This window comes from Pholcus phalangioides, unplaced genomic scaffold, assembly GCF_987345545.1.
Source record: "Pholcus phalangioides strain wild (caught in Gottingen) unplaced genomic scaffold, Ppha-v1.0 ptg000013l_1, whole genome shotgun sequence".
Classification (NCBI taxonomy): domain Eukaryota; kingdom Metazoa; phylum Arthropoda; class Arachnida; order Araneae; family Pholcidae; genus Pholcus; species Pholcus phalangioides.
In genome coordinates, this window is record NW_028301606.1 from 14006397 (window position 1) to 14028223 (window position 21827).

Sequence of the window (21827 nt, forward strand, 5' to 3'; positions counted from 1 at the left end):
AAAATTACGTCATTTAATAACCACAAACAATAAAGGTCAGGAAATGTGATACCTGATGACCCTAATGAAATATCAGGTCATTTCATGACCTTCCTGACCAATGAAGGTCATGAAATGAAGTCATATATTTGATAATGACACAAATGATTTTTATGATGTAGCTAAATGATTTTGCGTCATAAAAATCATGAATTTCTTTCGAATTGGAATTCTGTTCCAGATGAAAATATAAAAAAATTATCCAAAATGTCTGTTTTAAGTCTTGAGAGAGTTTCAAAAACTACTCTTTGTCACAAGACAAATGAAAGTACTTTTATTGCAATTTTGTTTGAATGGAAATGTGAAACTTTTCAATGAGTAATTGTTCATATGACATTTATTAACACAGTGTATATATTGTAGTAATTGAATCCATATCATGTTTTTTACCGAAGATCAGAGGATCTGTGAAGTCAGTCAACCATTGAAAAAGATGCAGTGGATTCTTTCACATGTGCATCAAAGCTGTATTAAAATGCTCTTTAAAACAGCTTTGATGTTCATTGAACTAAAAAAATTTATTTTAAAATCTCTTTTTTTCTTTGAAAATTGCAAATAATTATTTGTGTTATAATTTTTCAAGGATAAGAAAATTAATAAAAGAAAAAGAGTAAATAACTGTCATTTAGCTAGACTCAATAAGAGGTTAATAATCAAGAGGAAATAATGTAATAATCAATACTTTGGAAGTCTCTACAAAATAACACTCTGTGTGTACTGTCAAAATAGTGTGATCAGTAGAGGCATGGCATCAAATGCAGTACATATGGGTAAATTACGAGTGGTCTGGGTTCGAATCCGAGAACATCAAAAACCTTACACTATTTTTTTCTCCTCTCTATCTATCTTCCAAAAATCAAACTCTTGCAAATGATCATTTTTCTGGTGCATTTTTGACATCTTCAATATGGACAAAATTACCATTTTTATCACGTCATGTTTGAGACATTTTATGACTTCCAAAAAAGTTTTTATTGACGTCAGGTGGCAAATTGGGGAGAGTGAGGGGGCAGTGAGTGACTAAAAGTGACCTACGAGAGAATGTGAGTGACCTATAAAGGCTGTGTATGGCAGTGACCTAGAGTGAGGAACCATATTAGTTAGAGACAAAAAAAGAGCGACCTAGAGAGTGTCGAAGCATGTGTGTGTGAGAGCAACCACAAGGGTGACGTAGAAACAACATATTTATGTGGAAGGAAATGGACTTATAGCCTGAGGATGTTAATTTGAAGAATGAATGATCAAGAAAATTAAACTAGAATAGGTAAATGCTTCAGTCTGACCCAGCCCTTTAAAGTGTGTCGCTTACATCCCCCATGGGACAGAGACTGGGCTATGTCTGGCTGTACAAAATTGATAAAGATCGGACAAATTTGTTTATCCCCCAGGTGGTAAAAGCATAAATCCACCGCTGTGGGCGCTATGTCAGTACATACTAGATCAGTCAGCAGTCACCCCTTATCGCTTATGATGAAGAAAGACATAAACCTCTGTATGCCTATAATATATATAGAGGGAAATAGTACCAGATTTGCTTTATTTTCAAGTTGCTAGTGCTAAAACCATTTTGGGAAGGGGAAGACAGTCATAAATCACTTTTTTTTATGTCCTGCGCAGCCAAGTAGTTGGTAAATAAACCTTTTATATTCACATCAACCATAAGCCAAAGTCCTGCAGAGATTCTTAAATAGCTCTTTCAAAACATCATTCAGTTAATATCGTGTATTAAAAAGACAGTTGTGTATTCAGAAAATAATAGCATATAAATCTTATCAAGAAAGTTTGATCTTTAATGAGAGTTGCATCAAATTACAAGTCTGAGTACAGAAAGTCTCGCTTGAAAAAAAAAACTGTGTACCCTCTATCACACTCTGATGAATGTATAGATAAAATTTGTTTTTGCTCTGTTTCAAAGAAAAATTTGTTTTTCATCATTGATTATTCATGTGCAATTTGCTGATTTTCTTTGAACTTGTCATTGTCTGAAATTTTCAATCTGAAGAGTCACTGAAAAAAAAAAAGCTTTCAAAGTGTTAAACTTTGTGGTCTCAGTGAGAATGAATTTCATCGCTGACCCATAAACTTGAAATGTAAGCTTCACATGTTAGTGTTTTGTAGTAAATATGTTTGTTTTTGTATAAGGTATATTAACATTAAAAAGAAACTAGCCAGGGGTCTGTAAGCAAATGACCGACCGGTCTTTTTTTATATTCAAAAAAAAATTGTTTATAGTCTATTTTTATATATTTATTTAAAATTTGTTTTGCACATTTCTCACATGAAGAGTTTGCAGCAATTTCTATTTTTTGCAGCTCTACACCAGGGCTCGGCAAGTCGAGAAAAACATTTAAGTGCAAGCAGGGCTGCAACTACGGGGGGGGGGGAGCAGGCGGGTCTCGTGCCCCGGGCGCTAGACCCAAAGGGGCGCCAAATTCATTCTGAAACCTCTCCTTCAACATTACAAGGGGGCGTCAAAATGTGCGCTTGCCCCAGTGACCAAGCATCTAGTTAGTCCTCAGTAGTACTTTTTTTTTAAGGTAATGACCCCCTTCAGAGTTGGAAAAGATGTTTATGAAATCAGAAAATTTTTTTGAGCCATCCTTAGGCTCCAATTTAGCAAATAATTATACAGAACGTAACGATCGCCAATACTGATTCTCCAGTTTGCTATGGCAATCTTGGAACTTGTCAAGCCCTATTTTTAATTCAGTGGTTTTTTTTTTAACCTTTTTATGTCTAAGGTTGCATGTGTAATTTTCTGCGAAGGTGATGGGTTGAAGTCCAAATCTATTTTCAAAAATTTCTTCACATCAACTAACTTATAATTAGTGCATATAATTTTGTTACTTATTACCAGGCACCACGGCAATAGGTTAGGAACCATAGATCTACTTGTACATTAGCTGTTGTGTTTGAAAACGCCAGTTTCAAAGAAAAAGCATTGTTTAATAAAACTATTCACAGAATATTTGCACCACGAATAGCGCAGGCCCCTCCCGAGAAAATCCTGAATCCTGAAAATCCTACCCCTACCTTCCAGTCACTGATGGATAATAGAAAAGGTGGTGAGGGCGGGACAAAGCCCCCAAGAGCAAAAAAATAAAGTATTCTCTGGGATATCCCCCCGGTTTGTTGTTCGGACAATCTTAAACTGCTATCTTTCCATTGCGTCATTTATCAGGGGTATCTTTGATGGAAAGAGTTGGAAATATAAGTGGCGTTCGAAAGCCTGTGACAATCGCTTTAAAACTTCACGTGATCCAGAGACTCCCAAAGAGAGTTCTTATTCCCGCAATTTCTTCAAAATTAGAAGAGCAATTTCTAGGGCCGCAACTGGGGGGAGCAGGCTGATCTCGTGCCCCGAGGGGGCGCCAATTTCATTCAGAAACCTCTCCTTCAATATTACAAGGGACGTCAAAATATGCGCTTGCCCCGGGTGACCAAGCATCTAGTTACGGCCCTGGCAATTTCGAGGGGATGCCTTGTCATAAAGTTAACTTTTTTTTACTGTCATCAGTAAAAACATATGACTCCCAGTATGGCCAAAACAAGATTTTCTTCAATATGCTCTACAGCCGTAATCAAAATATCTATGTATTTCCCAAAAGTAAATATTGGTGTGTACTTACTGATACTGATCTAATATATATATGAATTGACATCATCGTGCCCCCCCCCCCCCACCCCAGACTGCCAAGTCTATCACCGCCTTGACGCAGACCCTAATACGTAATTCCAAAGAGCAAAAATGCGTCATGGGATGGTCGGGATCATATTGTTCCGTTGAACAAGAAAAATTCCCATCCAAACATGATGACTTTTTGTGTCAAAAACAGATATATCTACATTTTGATGTAGAAGGTTGGCGGCATTCCACGTTGAACAGACTTAACACTTTCTCAAATCAAAATGCGATATTGCGTTCCAATAAGGCAGCTCAAGTAATAAGAATACACGGAACCAGATCTGCGATGCATATAATCTCATAGATATGCATAAGAATCGGGAAATGGTGCGTGTGTGTGCATCCTTTGACATCTACACGAAGTCTACCTGGCCCAAGCGAAGCTAGGCCATTTTATCTTGGTGCCATCACGGGCACCAATTCTGAATGGTCAATGCGATCAACGCGAATGGCTTTTGGCAAGCTTTTCATCCGAATAATAAAAAACTCCTCTCGATATATCTATACTTGGAGGAATTAATGACGGGAAGTGTCGTGGCCAGCGCGTCCATTGAGAGAGCATCGGGAATCAGATACAGGGTTGCTAGATAAAGCCAGTGATCTCTCTATTAAACGGACCAAGTAAGCCCGAACAAACCGTGGCTTTCCACGCTTTTCTATGAGAAAAATCCCCGTTTTTAAAAAAAACATTTAAAATTCTTCTGTCCACTTTAGGAAGTAAATTTTTTTCTCAAATTCTGTGTATATATTTATACAATTGAACGAGAGCTTTCACAATTTTAGTTATTTCTTTTCGAATGTTAATTTCAACAACATGGAACGTTTTGCAAAAATAAACAAAATTTACTCGTATCTTGTGCCATATAAAATTTCTTTTCAGCATTTTAATTTTTAAAAAATTCTGCCAAAGCATGCAACCCCTCCATAGACTAAAGATATAAATTATTCTTAGTATTATCTCTAATTATACTTCTATATTATTCTTACTCTGTGAACCTCTCAGTGCTGAAAGAGAAAATGTTTCAAGACAGGAACAAGCGGTGTTTGCAAAAATCTGAGAATTTTTTTTTTGTGCAAAGAGTATTTTAATGTAAAACATTAGCATATATAATGCCTTTCAGCTGTTTATTTTAGAAATACTTCTAGTCCGGGGTAGAACAAAAATTCGACCACAGACAATTTTAAATTAAAAATTCAATTTGAAAATGTGTTTTTTGTCAAATTTTCGTACATCTACCTCTTTAAAGCAGAGTAATAGGTACAAAAGGAGGGGAGGGGGGGGGGAAACAGCCCCATTGTTTATTTTCCTAGATACTATAGGCCAGAGAGATGATTCATCGCGGCTCATAAAAAAGTTTCATATTTTTAATATTTTTTATCCTCAATACTATAGCGGAAAATTCGGATGGGCGAAATATATTTTAGTAATACGTGCGTCCAAGAATATGGGACTATAACTGAAGAAGAATGGCGAAATTTGATTAGCCTACGGGTATTAAAACCATATAAAGAAATACACCGCCATATACCATTTCTGAATTTATCCTGGCGGGTTGCTCGGCCCAGGGTCGCAGCTGGGTGGGGACAAGTGGATCTGGTGCCCTGGGCGTTGGACCAGAAGTGGCACTGAATTTTCTTTTAACTGCTTGTTCTACATGGCAATGAGCGTCAACATGCTGGTATGCCCCGGGTGACAAATTATCTAGTTGCGGTCCTGGCTCGGCCTCTTTGGCGGGGCCCCAAACCAGACTTTTCACGAGGACCTCTATTCATGCATTTATGGCATGAAAAACAAAGCAAAAAATATATATTTTTTAAATCGTCCCAATGCTGGGGGGGGGGGGGTCCTGTCAACTCCACGCTCCTCCGTCAAGGGTAGCGCTGACATGGCCCTAGAAAACATCCCCTAAAGAGGGTGTTGTGTTTTTTAAGGGGGCATTGCTCTAGCCCTGGGCCCATGACGATTATCATTTTATAGGCGGCGTATTTCAGTAATGCGTGTTTGTTATTTCACGCAATAAATTGAGGTCTACCAAAAGTCCCAGCCTTGGAGTCCTACTTGGGGAGGGGGCATGGTGCTTGACACCCAACAGCAGGGCCGCAACCGGGGGGGGGGGACCAAGCCGGTCTGGTGTCGCGGGCGCTGTACCAGAAGAGGCGCTGAATTCACTCCTTAATTGCATCTTCTACATGGCAATGGGGCACCAAAATGACGGTTTGCCCAGGGTGACAAAGTACCTAGTTGCGGCCCTGCCCAACACCAACCACTCCACACCCCTCCTTCAAATCGAGCAATCACGTATCGTATTATGTACTCCCTCAGGATGGTATCAGAAGGTGCTCGAGCACCTCAGAATTAATTCAGAAATGAAAGTTCCCCCACGTAAAGTTTAAGACGAGTGCCCACAGACCTGAAAGACTTTCAAAATGCCCCGGATCTATCATAATGATGAACGAAATAAAATGGAAAAATAAGCAGTTAAAAGAAAAAAATTATGAAAATTGCACTTTTTTATTTTAGTTTCATATCATTGTAATTAATCATATTCCCACAGACATTTAATGGGATGTATCGAATTTTTAAAATAAATTGAAGGCACTGAACTAAAAACTTATGACAAGTTGAGAGTGCAAAGATGTGTGTGAACTTCCCCTTTCAAAAATGATCTTTACCTCTTAACGTATCACGTACTTCTGCTGGTCTAGATTTCATCTCACTGCCATTAGTTCATGAAAATATTCTTAAAAAGCACTTCTCAGCTTTCTGATTCCTAAATTCTATGATAATCTAAGAAGAGAAATCACTGACACTACTTCATTTACTCCCTTTAAAAAACGTCTCAAACTTTATCTCTGTTCGAACTCACTGAGTCCCATTTCTGATTTCATCCTCTAACATTATGCTTAATTAAATTGTATCTTTAAATCATCTTCCATAATGGTCATGTGTTGGCTCCATATTTATCATGTATATCATTAGCATGTTTTTATTTTTGGGTTATAAAGTCTATATTAAGAATTAATGTTGATATTATTCATATGTAATGTTTATAGCACCTCCACCGGTGCATGAGAATATCCTTTATTATATAAATTACAATTTTTAACATTTTATTCATTTTTTTATTAATTATACTATTTTTATTTGTAACTACTTCCTTTTTTGTATTTCTTTTTCCCATATGTATCTAAACAATGTTTGTTTGGCATATTGTTTGTCAATCTTTCTGAATGCATTCCAGTAATTACATAACGAAGCCACCATGTGACCGAAAGCACAACAGATCGTACGATATTAAGGTAGTGGGAATTATCGCAAACCATGAACAGACGTGATTGGCTGAAATCGTGTAATCGCGGAATAGCGGTGCATTTGCGAAATTTGCTACCCGGCGTTGTCGTGGGTTTTCTTCAATTTCTGGGAGGATTGAAAAAGTGACAAACTATTATAAAGGAATAATCTATTATACAGTGAAACCTGTCTTGAACGGAACCGAGAAATATTCCAGTGGATAATGAATGATTTTTTCCCATTATGGAAAACCTCTTCAAGACGCAAAACGGTCTAACGCGGAAACGTAAGACATATTTGGTCTATTTTCAGATAAAAAACCTGATGAAACGGAACGAATTTTTGGCCAAGTGCAAGTTTTCTTTCTCCTTTGAATGGGAAAAAATTGAGTCGTAGTGACTGATTTCTCTTTTGTTAGGAAACTCTTTTATTTCTCGGAAAAATGAACGCTTACTATTTTTTCTGAAGCATATATATTGAAAGCCCGTTTAGAGCATTTCGTTTATGATAAAGATGAATTTTGTAGGGATGTATTCTTGTTTCTTAGAAAAAGTTGATAATTTCCATTTTAAACTCGTTCGGAAGTGGAATAAGGGGAGGGAGCTTGAATTATTATTCACAATTCTAGGGATACCTTGTTGTTTTAGAGATTCATTCCGGGTAGCGATGGCCGCCAGCCGCACAAGCAACACGTCTTGGATTTGAACACAAAACTGCAGGTGATAGAGGCTAGATAAAAGCAAAATTGAAGTGTTAGAGATGTAGAATCTTTCTTTCTTTCACAAACGATATTCCTTGTTGATCTCATTGTAACGATATTAAAAAATTTAATGCGATATTTCGTAATATTTTCTTTTTCAAATATTAAAAATCTTTCACATTTGACAAAAGTTCATTCTATTTCTTTTCAGGAGAACGTTTTATATTAATTTTAACAATTAACGAATTAAATGTGAAATTTTAAATGTGTAGTAATTTCAAACAGCAAACAAAATATTTAAATTATAATAGGTATTTCTCTGATTCTCGTTGGTTTTAATAGTAGTTTAGGCAAGGATTACACTAAAAAAGTTGTACAAAACTTGAAGAAAAAAACAACCAATGAGCCTATTGTAACCGATACGCTTATTGATTGTATTTTTCAAGTTTAGTAAAAGATCTTTTATAGAACTTCTATTGTGTAACTTCCTGCCTTAGGTTGATATCTTCAGCTTGCCAGGCTTTCTATAGCCCTGAGGGCAGGATTCGGCGTAATAAATTCTCGCATTCCGCTTCCGTAGGGTGATATTTTCAAAATTTGAGTTTCGAAAAATTATAGAAATATTTCCCTGCATATATATTTTTGTGTGCACCTTTTATAAAATGGAAACCTGTCTGAGGCCGGGATTCCGAAAACCATAATTGGTCAGACAGGGTTCCAATGGGTAGTTATAACTTAGGCCGGGATTACACAACAAAAAGTTCCATAAAAGTTTTTATAAAACTCGAAAAATTCAACTAATAAGGTTATCAGCTGCATTTTTTCGAATTTAACCGATAATCTTATTGGTTGAATTTTTCTAATTTTATAAATGAACTTTTATGAAACTCTTACAGTGTAGTCTCGGCATTAAACGGAAAATAATTTCAGTCTCTTGACGTTCCATCTTATACAGGTTTGTACATGTCTGAAACGCATTGCTGGGGAACCACGGTAACTAAAGTGAACATTCCAAAAGTGATTGTTGAGGAACCGACAGTTTTTCGCCCATTTCGTCTAGTCGACCCGTGCGGTGACACCGATTGCCAAATCTGGAGTAAGAGATAAAAATAATTTCAGAAGAATGTGGGAAAAATGTTTTGTCCGTAAAATTCAAACTATGGGTGTAATTGAATGGACTAATTTGCAAAAGAAGCAGTAATTTTTGATGCGTTGTACTACTAGCTGGGAACCAGAAAAAAAAAATATATATACATCAGTTTATAAAGTGGAGCCGAGGGTGAAATTTCAATGACTAAATTGACCGTTTGTCACGATATTACTTATGTGGACACAAATCTTCGAGTTTTCCGAGTCACTTTCCTGTTGCGGCTTATACGCCGGAGTGTTGTTCCTGGTGCAACGCTGCAGCTCAAAATTATGTCGGCCCTTGAACAGTGAAAAGTTAGCACCCCTCACCTAAATGGTTGAAAAACTTGTCGTGCACCAAACATCTTGAGCCTCAACAATGACTTTTTGACTGTTTTCCATGGTTCCCAAACAATGCGTTTCACTTCTTTATTGCTCCGATTCCAACCTTTTTGGAAAACCATTGTTGGGAGATCACATTTTTGCTAGTAAGACTATAAATAAAAGAATCGATCAAATTATCCATCATTAACTCGATTATTTTCTCATGATCGGGTGGAAAGAAGGATGAGGGTAAGGCCGATGGGATGTTGAACAAGGCCGGTCGATCATAGGAAGCTACCACGAGCGAAAACAAGTCGTGGAACAAGTCGCGTGTATGTACAATTCTGTAGCGGTTATGCACATACACGCGACTTGATCTGTGACTTGTTTTCGCTCGTGATAGCTACCAGTGGATGACTGGCCTTAGTGGAGGTGGACGATCCATGATGAATTTATTTCATTTATGCCGTTTCACGACCTATGATTAGGATATTATTAAAAATAATTAAGATAAGATAATTATGTAAATTAAAACTAAATAGTCAGTATTAGTCATTATTAAATAGTGAGGGTGCATCCTTTTTGCGGTGAGGGGGTGAGGCGAGTCGAGCTCAATTGGATTGGAAACGCAAAAATGGCGACGGCAGGATTTTGCCTCATCATAAATTTTTATGCGAGGGATAGACCTGAGAGAGAGCCCATCTCAGGCCATAAAAATTTATGAACTAAATAAAATAGTCAATAAATAAAGTAATCGAGCTATCAAGCATGAAATGTTCAGTGTGGGAATTAACAGGCAGGGGAAAATCGGTGAAGGATACAGATCTCCTGAACATTGCATGTGAAAATTGAGAGTGGTTAACCACAGTAAAATATAAATCAAAAACATTTTAAAAATATAACATTTTAAAATAGATTTTAAATTAATCACACTTTTTAAAAAATCAATATCATTAGCCACGTATAAATATTATTTAAAATTTCAATTAAAAATTAAAATATGCATCAAGTTATTCACTAACTTAATGCATTTAACTTAATCTACATTTAGCTTTTGATCAAAATGTAACTTAAATGAAAATAACTTGAAACCCCTAATAACTTTAGTATCATAATTGTAATTTTTGGCTAAACTATTAAGGGGAAAATTTTTTTTTCCCATATCTGTCTAGTATCAGTGAATATGAAATCCAAGTGCCAATCCAATCCATTATATGAAATCCAAGTGCAGTTACATATAGAAAAACTGAGTTGCAGTTAACAAAAATTATGTACTCACTGGTGGTTATATACAGGGAGCGTCAAAGCAATGACAAATACAAAAACAACGCCATAACAGGCAAAATGCCCAACGAGGTGGCTGATAAAAAGATGCCCATAAAAATATGGACGTCATATATTTCAAAAACACAGCAACCCAATTAAAAATGCAATTAACACAAATTATAAACAGTATATACACATGATAAAATATTATGCAACGCCCATAAAGAATACTTATGGTTGTCTTATTCTAAGTATGGATAGCTTCTCGATTTACCCCAACATGTTTATCGTATTTCTTTTTAAACGTGTCAATGGTGTTACAATGTACTACCTCCGGGTGTAAGCTATTCCATTTATTAACAACCCTATTAGAGAAAAATTCCCTGCGACACCATAACCTCGCATTGTCCCTCACCAATCGATACTGGTGCCCCCTTGTAAAAGCAGTCGATTGGCGGTGTACTAAAAGTTCATGGTGCATCCTGTCCATCCCATTGAAAATTTTGAACACTTCGATCATATCTCCTCGACACCTGCGTTCATCCACTGTAAACATATTCAAAAAATGAAGTCTCTCTTCATAACGCAAGCCCTGTGTGCCAATAAGGACACGCGTAGCTCTTCTCTGCAACCCTTCAACCAAGTCTATGTCCCTCTGTAGGTATGGTCTCCAAAACCTTACAGCATACTCCAGTCCAGGACGAACTAAGCCTCGAAAAAGCGGAAGAATGACTTTAGGAGAACGCGAAGAGTCCTTTTTGAAAATGAGACCGAGCAGTCTATTCGATTTTTTAACCACCGCTGAACAATGTTCAGAAAACCTAAGTCGCTCGTCAATGAGAATTCCCAAATCGGTGACCCTAGTTGCATCCGGGATAGTAACACCATTCAACTCGTAAGAGAACCGTGGGTTGTTCGAACCAAAATGAGCGACCATGCACTTATCAACGCTAAACGTCATGCTCCATTTATTTGCCCATGCTGCAATCCTGTTTAAGTTGGTCTGGAGCAACTCCCTATCGCTTTCATTCCCGATTACCCCCATTAGCTTCACATCATCTGCGAATTTGCTAGTAATCCCATCGATACCCTGATCGAGTTTATCGATAAAAAGTGAAAAAAGTATGGGGCCAAGGACACTTCCCTGAGGAACTCCACTTGTGACGTCTGTCCAACCAGAGAATTCTCCGTTCACCATAACTCGTTGCGATCCATCTCTTAACCAAGATTCTATCCAATTCAGCAAGTTGCCCCCAATTCCAATCTCGTGTAAACGCTTCAAGAGTTTTTCAATGAAATTTTGGCATAAGGTATTTTGAGGTATGCGCTCAAGAATGATATGGAGAACAACAGTGCCACTCTAACAGTTACGGTTACAGTGAGAAAATTTCGAAAATATCAAATGGCAACACCAGGTTTCTTGTATTGGAATGTGATCTCCATTGTGAAAAACCCTAAATAGCGTTCGAACGGCAACTGTAGCATGAAAATCACCGGCGGTAGATAGGCTAAAAGTGAGGACAACCAATAAGGACAGAGAAGCAGCATAAAATAAAGCATTTTATTGTGTTTCCACATGACCTTGTGGAGGACTAATCAGGCTGGGATCTCAGCCGAAGAAACGGTGTGACGAATGAAACGAACATTAATGTTTTTACTTTTTCCTTGCCTAGCTCCGGGGATTTTCGTGCTACAGGTGCCATTCCTACGCTATTTAGTGTTTTTCAGTATGGACATCACATTCCAATACAAAAACTTGGTATTGCCATTTGATATTTTCGAAATTTTCTCACTGTAACCGTAACTGTTAGAGTGACACTGTTATTTTCCAGTTATCATCCTTGAGCGCATACCTCAAAATACCTTATGCCAAAATTTCATTCAGTTTCTGTGAATGGTATGATAGTTAGGGGCCCATATGTCGGGATAGTTTTTTTATAATCACCCCGTATATAAGTCACCTCGTCAACTTTTATACTCTCTGAATGCTCTTTTCTTTTCAAGATAAAGGTTACGCACGCTATCCGTGAACCATAAAGGGTGCGATGTACAAATTAAGGCGCCTTCATATACGTGTATTAAGGAGTTCTAGTACAAATACGCTTTTTTCGAAGAAAGGGTATGACGTCGTGCAAAACCGAGGACAGCTTCAGGCTAAATTCTTCCCATTGACTTACCACCCCTACTGATTCTAACCGGTCTTTGAAAACTTCTAACTTTCCTCTCAAAACACCAAAGTTAGTTCTCCGGAAACAAGGAATCAGTCTTTTGTTATCAACCTTACCCGAGGAAAAGTTAGTCCAATTTGACGATAGCAGCTTCGATATCCAGTTTTTTACGCCAAATAACTCCTCTGGAGGAACATGATAGCAAATTGGCAATTTCATTGGGATATGCCGGAGACGTCAGGAAGATCAACTCATGAAGTTATAAAGAAAGGCTAGAAATTGTCTTGAGCCTGGCACGCCCCTACACTACGCCGCATGCTGTCCAGAAACAACGCCCTTTCACTTCCGTTCGGCTGCCCATCTACACAGACCATGGATGTTTGGCATACTACGTCGAAAGGAATCAAAAGATAAGAAAAATGGTAAAATTCCTTGAGAAACATCCTGAGAAGATAAGGGATCTTCCTCCTCCAGCACCTGTAACTCCGGTACCAGCGCCGATAAGAACATTGCCGCGACTTCACCCTGACAGTGCGCTGGTAGCACTGTTTGCAAGCGAGGATCAGAATGAATCTCAAATCTAATGAAGAGTCCCGAAGAAATTTTAAAGATCTTCAACAGTGATCAAAAGTGAATTAGACTGGGTGTATTAAACTGTCCGAGCGCAACGGGATGCTCCGCCCTTCTGATCATACAATCCTTGATCAATCAAACTTCTGATTTCGCCTTTTGCGATATGATTTTATACAACTTTCTATGATTGTTTATTATCAGTGCCAGTTGCACTTTGACTTTAACATGATTAATTTGATTCTTCGATTTATATAATTTCTAATTACCTTGCACTATATGTGATCTTTGACGAATCGATAAATTTTGGTTATGCCGGATACGCCCTGGTACCCCCGGGGGGGGGGGCGAAGTGCTTACGTTGTTTTTGCGACAGAGCCTGGGTGTCTCGCGGTTTCTCCGGTTCTCCAGCAGGCCCTTAGGCTTTGATCTTTGGCGGTTCTCCTTGTCAGATGTTTAACGGGCCCAAAAGTAGTGAATTTATTGCATGAAAAAAACAAAAAAAAATGGTCATTAGGGTCAGAGATATACGTGAGGTGGGAGTGGCACGAGCCCCCTATGCTTCCCCCACACGATGAAAAAAATTATTCTTTTTATGCAAAAAATATTTTTAAAACAATTAAAATGTACCCCCTCCCATCGATGCTGACGTAATACATGAATGACTCCTAATGCAGCTTCGCCGATGACTGTCCCAAGAGGTCATAATTTGACGTCAGGACTCACCCTAGGCGGTTTAGGAGAAGACAGACCTCTGGGGTCCCATGTTGTTTTGGTTTTTTTTAATACCATAAATAGCTATACAACTTCATAATGGGACACAACCATGGCTATTCATTTTACATACATATTTTTCGGTATTCGATTAAATTTACGATAGTTGTCCTCACGGGTGTGTGACAGATGTGGCCACAGGGCTCACAGTACTTGGAGAAGTCCCGCATATGCAGGAATATAAAAAGTAGTATGTAGGAACTCCGCGTCTCATGGTGACCCCGGAATTGAGATCTGGGGGAACCTCATATACTTTATTTTGGTCTTGAAATCAATTTAACTTGGGTAATAATGCAGTTATTATAAGCTCTAATTGAAACTGTAGACGGATTAAATGCGACCAATTTTGCAACTAGTTTTCGGACCCTGAATACCTCAGTTTTTAGTTATATTTCTCCTTCCATGTCATATATAAATGAGTTTTTAGTGCCGGCGCGAACCCAGGACAATGTGACGGGAGGGGCGTCGATTGATAAATTGACAAGTTCGTTTGGTAATCCGTGTTTCACTGGACAGAGAAATTTTTTCATGTTATTCTGCTTTCGGAAGAGGTTTTCGTTCCCATCGCTCTCCCCAGGGTCGCAACTAGATGGATGTAGGCGGTTCTCATGACCCGGGTGCCGGACTAGAGGGGGGGGGGGGGGAATTTCACTCTTTAACATTTCCTTCGACATTATGAGGGGGCGCCAAAATGCGTGCTTGCCCTGGCTGACCAAGCATCTAGTTGCGGCCCTGGCTCCCCCCCGGACCCGCGCCTGAGTGGAAGCAGACGGCTTCAGCCGTGAATGGAGTGGAGGCAGGGATCTTCAGTTGCGAATGAAGCCGAGGCAAATATCTTCAGCTGCGAATAGAGCTGAGGCAAATATCTTCCGCTGCGAATAGAGCTGAGGCAAATATCTTCAGCTGCGAATAGAGCTGAGGCAAATATCTTCAGCTGCGAATAGAGCTGAGGCAAATATCTTCAGCTGCGAATAGAGCTGAGGCAAATATCTTCAGCTGCGAATAGAGCTGAGACAGGCATTTGAGCTGGAAATTGAGTGAAGGCAAGCGGATCCAGAACGATATATCGGAGGAGTGATTTGATATGTAGATCCATCTAATCATCTCGTACTTTACGGGTTTCTGAAATAATAGAAAAATGAAAAAATGAGTGTAATAAAATGAGTTCATTGTGAATAATTTTTTTCCTTTTCGAGATTTATGTTCGTTACTCGAAAAGTGTATTAAGTCGGGGAGTGACTACATAAAATTTTTTTGGAGGGGGCCGAAATATATATATATATGTGTGTGTGTTAATAACCGTGGGTCACTTAAGCGATCTGGTCATGGCCTCCACATCCTGCAGCATTGCCCATAGGCTAGGATCTTTGATGAGAGGCCCTCCATATTGAATTTACAGTGTCAAAAACAAAGAGAACTAACCGGCAGTACTAGGAATGGTCCCCCGCAAGGGTGGGGCTGACAGGGCTCCAGCCTTGGGGCCAGGGACGATTCTCCTCATTTTTGTTTTTTCACGCTGTAAATTCATCATAAAGGGGACCCCGTGATAGTCTGATCTGGGGACCAGCAAAAGAGTCTAGCCTAGGGGCCCTGCTCCATGATGTGGGGCCATAGATCTAGGTCTGCCGCTAAAGTGCTCTGGAATGCATGTGCCACTGGCCGCTTGGGGGGGGGGGGGTCCGTGAAGAGTCAGTCTGGCAGGGAGGTGCCCGAGTGGCATGGTGGTAAGATGCTCGTCTACCATCGTGAAGGTTGTTGTCAGTGTCCCGGGTTCAAACCCAAGGGAGGATATGGATAAGATATTTTCCCTAACGAACTCGAGGCGACCACCGATAGACAGCGCCTTCAGTTCCAACCCATCTTACTAATGGCAGTAAATTGCAATATAGCGATATGGCCAGAGTTGGTGTTTGGTGAAGTAGCCTAGCGGAGGGGGGGGGGGGGCACCAAAAATTCAAGCCCAGAGGTCCTGCTCCTATATGTGGCGTTCATGTACCCAATATTTACATATTAAGCATAGCTTAAAATTCTGTCCAAACTTATGAAATCCAGACCTAGGAACCCCCCCCCCCCCGTCAAGTGAAGACTAGAAGGCTGCTGGTGAATCTTGTGCTCCGGGCGTTGGACCAGCGAGGGCGCTACATTTTCTTTTAAAATCATTCAAAATTACACGAGAGAGGCATAAAGCATGCTTGCCTGGCTGAGTTGCACTATACAGCTATCTAGTTGCTATATATTTGCGGCCCTGGGTAGATAAACGGTTCTTTAGCTTCAACAGCCCTCAACCTTTAAATATCTGGGGCATGACACAGCCTTGCTTCAGGATGTGAGAAAAATATGATCTGTGGGGGGGGGGGGGGGGGGGACTTCAACATTTTTCTCTGGCAGCGGGCACTGTCGTCAAAATTTAACTTCGAATGCAAACCGGGCGGGCATCAGATGCCCATGCACACTGAGAAAATGTGAATCCCCCCCCCCCCGTTCTAGAGGCTCAAAAAAAACCCCATTTTTTTGCGAGCCTCTAGAACGGGGGGGGGTGACTTAGTATCCCAGGGCCTGGGATACTAAGGTGATCTGGAACTGCACTGCGGGTCACTTGACTATCTGGAAAGGAGCGGCGGGCTACTTAAGTGATCTTAAAATATGTCACGGGCAGCTCAAATGATCTGGAAATAGACCTTCAACGCTATCTCCGCCTATGTAAATACAGTTATTTGGGATGGTAATATGGTAGGTAATATGTCGTAGGCGACTTAAGTGATAGAAAGCTCCACAGGTTCATTTAATGATCTGTAACTGTACCTCAGATTACGCAAATGATTTGTAAATGTGCCCCTTAGTTCAATTTTACAAAATTATTATTTCAGGTCGTGGGCCACATCAGATGACTCCGAGGGCCACGTTTGGCCCACAGGTCATTGATTGAGCATGTATCATGACATAAAATTCTTTGTGACTACATAAAATTTTTTTGGAGGGGGCCGAAATATATATATATACACATATGTGTGTGTGTGTTAATAACCGGGGGTCATTTAAGCGATCTGGTCATGGCCTCCACATCCTGCAGCATTGCCCATAGGCTAGGATCTTTGATGAGAGGCCCTCCATATTGAATTTACAGTGTCAAAAACAAAGAGAACTAACCGGCAGTACTAGGAATGGTCCCCCGCAAGGGTGGGGCTGACAGGGCTCCAGCCTTGGGGCCAGGGACGATTTTTTTTTTCACGCTGTAAATTCATCATAAAGGGGACCCCGTGATAGTCTGGTCTGGGGACCAGCAAAAGAGTCTAGCCTAGGGCCCTACTTGAGCAGCCCACGACACATTTACAAAATTGCTTAAGTGACCAGCGGCACATCTTAATTTAATTGAGTGGTTAACGGCACATTAACAGATCACTTATGTGGCTCGCGACACGTTTTCAAAGCCGGGGCTGCAGCCAGGACACAAGTGAGGTCTAATACAACGGTCCAGACCAGAAGGAGCTCAAAATATCGCTCTTTAACCGAGGTACGCCAAAAAGCATGCTTGCCCTGGCTGACTAATTACATACTGGATTGGGGGGGGGGGGTCTTTATCGAGTCGCCAGCACTACCTATACTCATCATCAAACGAAGAGCACCCTTACGACACAATTAGTAAGCATCCAATAGGTTCACGGTTTTGTCACCTGTTGGCTAACTACAAAATTCTGCCTCCCTGAGATATATCCCGTTCAGCACCAACGCCCCCCCCCCCCCCCGAACATGTAAATACGACTTGGTTTCTGAATAACTCTTTTTGTCCTTCACTTGCTTACACACTGTTGTAGTCCCCTCACATGCTTGCAAACCCTTCAGGCCACTCGCTTGCAAATTCTTCAGATCAATCCTACCTAGAGAGGAAGGGTACAGGACAGTGAGTGGCCAAAAGAGTTTAATGAAAGGTATGAGTTTTGATCACTTATGGAATTCTTGATAGCAGATTTAGAAAATACTCCAGCAACTCTGGATATTTATGAAACAAGTGCCTTTATTTCTAATCTATCGTTATTTTCCTGTTTGTAAGTTTATGTCGACAAGTTCTCGTTTCAAGCTTGATTTTCAACTGATCTGTTTTTGGATTTAATTATCTAATCTCGATTGTAACTTATCCTTTCGTGCATTATCATTCGCTGATCAACATCAATTGAAGAATCCTTTGAAGTATGCAAAAATGCGATCCAATTTGAATTTTTCCCCGTAGTCGTGTGAGGGGATTTCTGGATCCAAACGAGCACCATCAACTTCAACGTCAACAAAAAGGTTTGTGTTACCACGCAGTCCGATGTCTTCATTTTGGATGCTGTTCGAAGCTACGGCATCATGCTGTGTCAAGTTTTCCACCTCATTCGCTGCGAGTCCACACTCAGGAGGAGGGCGCCACACACTCGGGTGTCCTTCGTTCATTTCGTTTTGATCCTGGCGCGGATTAACATCTCGTGGCCCTGAAGATGGTTCTTGAATGAACACAAGTTTTGTATTGTCAAATATCTGCTGCTCGTACCACATAATGAATTCATTGGAGATCGGGTACCCCTCTGGAAATGATTCGATACACGCATTCATGGAAGAACTGACGATTGCTGCTGTGCTAATAACTCGAGGGGAATCTCCGCCGTACAAACCATGGTGGGATCTGTTCATACTTATGGTGCAGACGATTATTTACCTTTTTGGATTGATGCCGAAAAACCCTCTACCTCGCAACTTCGGTAACTAGTGAAATAATCTAGAGGAGTGGGTGGTCTCGAAATAAAAAAATTTTTTGACTGTAAATGAATCATTGTTCAACACTCATATATATCACTCAGAAACGGTGAATGTTGCCACAATAATTACTAGTAAGTTCATTCTTGTCTTGTTGTTGGTTCATTGATTTTTTTAAATAGTGGGTTTTGTTTAACTCTACCTAAAAATCCAGGAATATTTCCAGGCATCCCGCTGAAGTGAACATAATTTCCTACATACAAGCCGCAGATTATACCTTAAAACACAAACAAACAAAAACCATCTGAATTTCTTTGTGTGAATCCTATAGGCTTCTATTATCTACAGCTGCTTTCCCTTCGATAATATGTAGTTGTGATAAGAATGAATGTCTTTAAATTATTTAAAAAAAAAACCATACATATATACTTTAAAGATGACACTAGTCTACTCAGAAAAATCACCAACGAAAAATACAAACACAAGGAAAATAAAACTCCTAATGCATTTCGACAAGCTATGGTTGTCGTCTTCAGAGGATAAAAAATATCACGCTGACCTTGGATGGATTACCAAATCTTGACGGTTGCCTCGTGCCAGGACTGAGCATAGGCGTAAACTTGTATCCGACCCATGGGCCCGAGGGCCCCCCTCCAATATTTTCGAAGAGCCTGCTCGCCCATGCCCCCCCCCCCCCAAAAAAAAAAAAAAAATCGAGTGGATATGTTTCTCACACTTGGCTCAGAAAAACCTTTTTGACAAAAAATTTCTCTAAATAGTAGAAATCCATCTGCTCGAAATTTTATTTTTTTTACTTTAGAATCTCAATGCACTTGTTCTGTGACAATAATAGTCTTATCTCGCAATCACCCCGGCATCCATTCATCCTAAATTGGATCTTCCCAGAGGTTTATTGAGTGTGACCCTTGGGGATGGGGACATGAGACAACAGAAAAAATGAAAAAAGTGGGAGGAGGTAAAGTGAACAACGATTAAGCTTATTAACAAGTTCGAAGGCCCGATTTTTCGAGCCTTCACAACAGAGGCGCTGACATGAACTTAACATTGGGTGGGGAGAGAGCGCTGAAAGTTACTGGCTGTCCCGTATATACGGGGCTGAAGCACATACGCAGGAAACAGGACGCACTGCATTATTTTTCTAAAAATTATTGGGGGGGGGGGGCCGCCCTAAAAAATTTATTGGGGGATGGAGGCTCAAATATCCTCCGCTCCTAGGTTCCGGTGCCTTTGATGAGGAATCAAATTAATAATAGTAAAATAAAATTAACACAAAAAATAAATAAATAAAAATAAGAAATGAATGTGGAAATATTTCAAAACCCCTGAGTCGGGTACCATTGCATTCTAATACTAGGAATATGAAATTTCCTCCTTACAAATCAGGGATTCCCAAACTATTTACGTTAGCAGCACTCTTAGAAATTTTAAATATTTCAAGTAATGTTGAAGGAAGGTTAAAGGGTGAAATTTGCGCCCCCGTTCTGGTCCGGCACCCTGGACACTTGACCCCCCCCCCCAGTTGCAGCCCTGTTTCCAGTGCCTCCAACACTTAGATAGCCAGGGCCGGAACTAGTTTTCACAGGCGGAAATCTTGAGGGGCTGCCAATTTCTGGGAAGGGGAACGAAAAATATCGTTTCGATCGATTTTTTCAGTGGAGAGAGAGGGTAAAAAAATTACATGCCTTCCCTCCCTCCACGACTAAAATGATCCTGTCTCCGTTGGACCGGGCTTTTGGACTGAGATCTTTCGCGAGGACCCCGATTTTTCACAGGGAAGTGCTTGGAACCTGTCGTAGGCGTAAACTTGTATTGGGCCAATGGGATCCAGAGCTGGCCCCCTTCCCAAAAAAAAAATCGCATGGATACGTGCGTTTTCCACACCTAGACTCGGAATAATCATGTCACGTCAGTACAGTGTGTTTCAGCATTTATAACTGTGGCATGCAAAAAGTGGCGATTTTTCCACAAAAACTTTTTTCCGGTCATTTTTTCAGGATGCGACTTATTTATCGGAAATTACTTTAATTTTTTCTATGTTCCATTGTAAATTAAATTGGAGAATTTCTAAAAAGTATGTAGTATTTCTTACTTATGTTATTCAAAATTGTGTTTATTTCAAAATGAACAATTATTCTCAAGGTTTAAATAAGTATCCTCCTCTCACGGTCACTTCTTTTTTACGGACGAATTTCTTTTTGTCCCGCCGGTGACCGCAAAGAGGGGTTTTTATATGCCCTGTTAACGTTCGCAGCACTCTCAAAAATGTTAAATATCTTGCGGCATCTCAGTCGATCTCGAGGAGGCATTTCGATGCTTTCCCCCACCGAAAATAAAATGATCTTCACTCCTAGTCACAGATTGTCGGTGGCATCTAGTGACGTGTTTCCCGGGGGGGGGGGGAATCAGCGGGGGCTATAAGCAGGGCCATGGACTTCCACATACTGGAGAAGGGCTTCTAGCCTGAAATCTTTGACGGACCCCCGAAGCTATAGTCCGTTTCAGGTTAACTTTGCAGTGAAGGGGAAGCTACGAGGGAACCGCATCACTCGTTGCTATGGGAACGAAAGCCTCTTAACCAATGTATCGATGCGCGGCCTCGGTAAGGTATGGCCGATTCTCGCCAATCTCACTGAGAAAAATATTTTTTACGTTTTCCTTAATTGCACAGTTAAATTAGTAATAATTATAGAATTAAAAGAAAACCATTGCCGATACTTGCAGAAATTAAAGTGAGGTTTTTGAAATCATTTGTTTTGTTTTTTGATTAGAAAGTGTTTTAAAATTTAGAAAAAATAATTATCTTCTATCAGCGTGTCACTTATCTTCATTGATGTACCGTAGATAACACTAAAAATTTCAAAAAACAGTCATATTTTTCTGCAATATTTCCCTTCCCTCAGCTGAAATTTATTTTAAAAAAAAAATCCTAACAATATTATGAAAGCAACGTATAATTTTAAAATACTGTATATTAACCATGGCTCTCAAAAACTTGGGGATTTTTAATTCTTTCTTCAATTTATATGGAAAAAATTAATGTTAAATAAATTAAGAAGAAGCAGGTTAACTCTGTTTTCACGTGTAAATGCAGGAATAGCACCAAATAATAATAATGATACGGAAAAGTTTAGA

The 21827-nt window shown here is 39.7% G+C and overlaps 1 protein-coding gene across 1 annotated transcript in view; it reads left to right on the plus strand.

Annotated features, from left to right (window-relative positions):
• Positions 1 to 21827, plus strand: part of LOC149078640 (uncharacterized) — a 39307-nt gene that overhangs the window by 2366 nt on the left and 15114 nt on the right. The window lies entirely within an intron of this gene.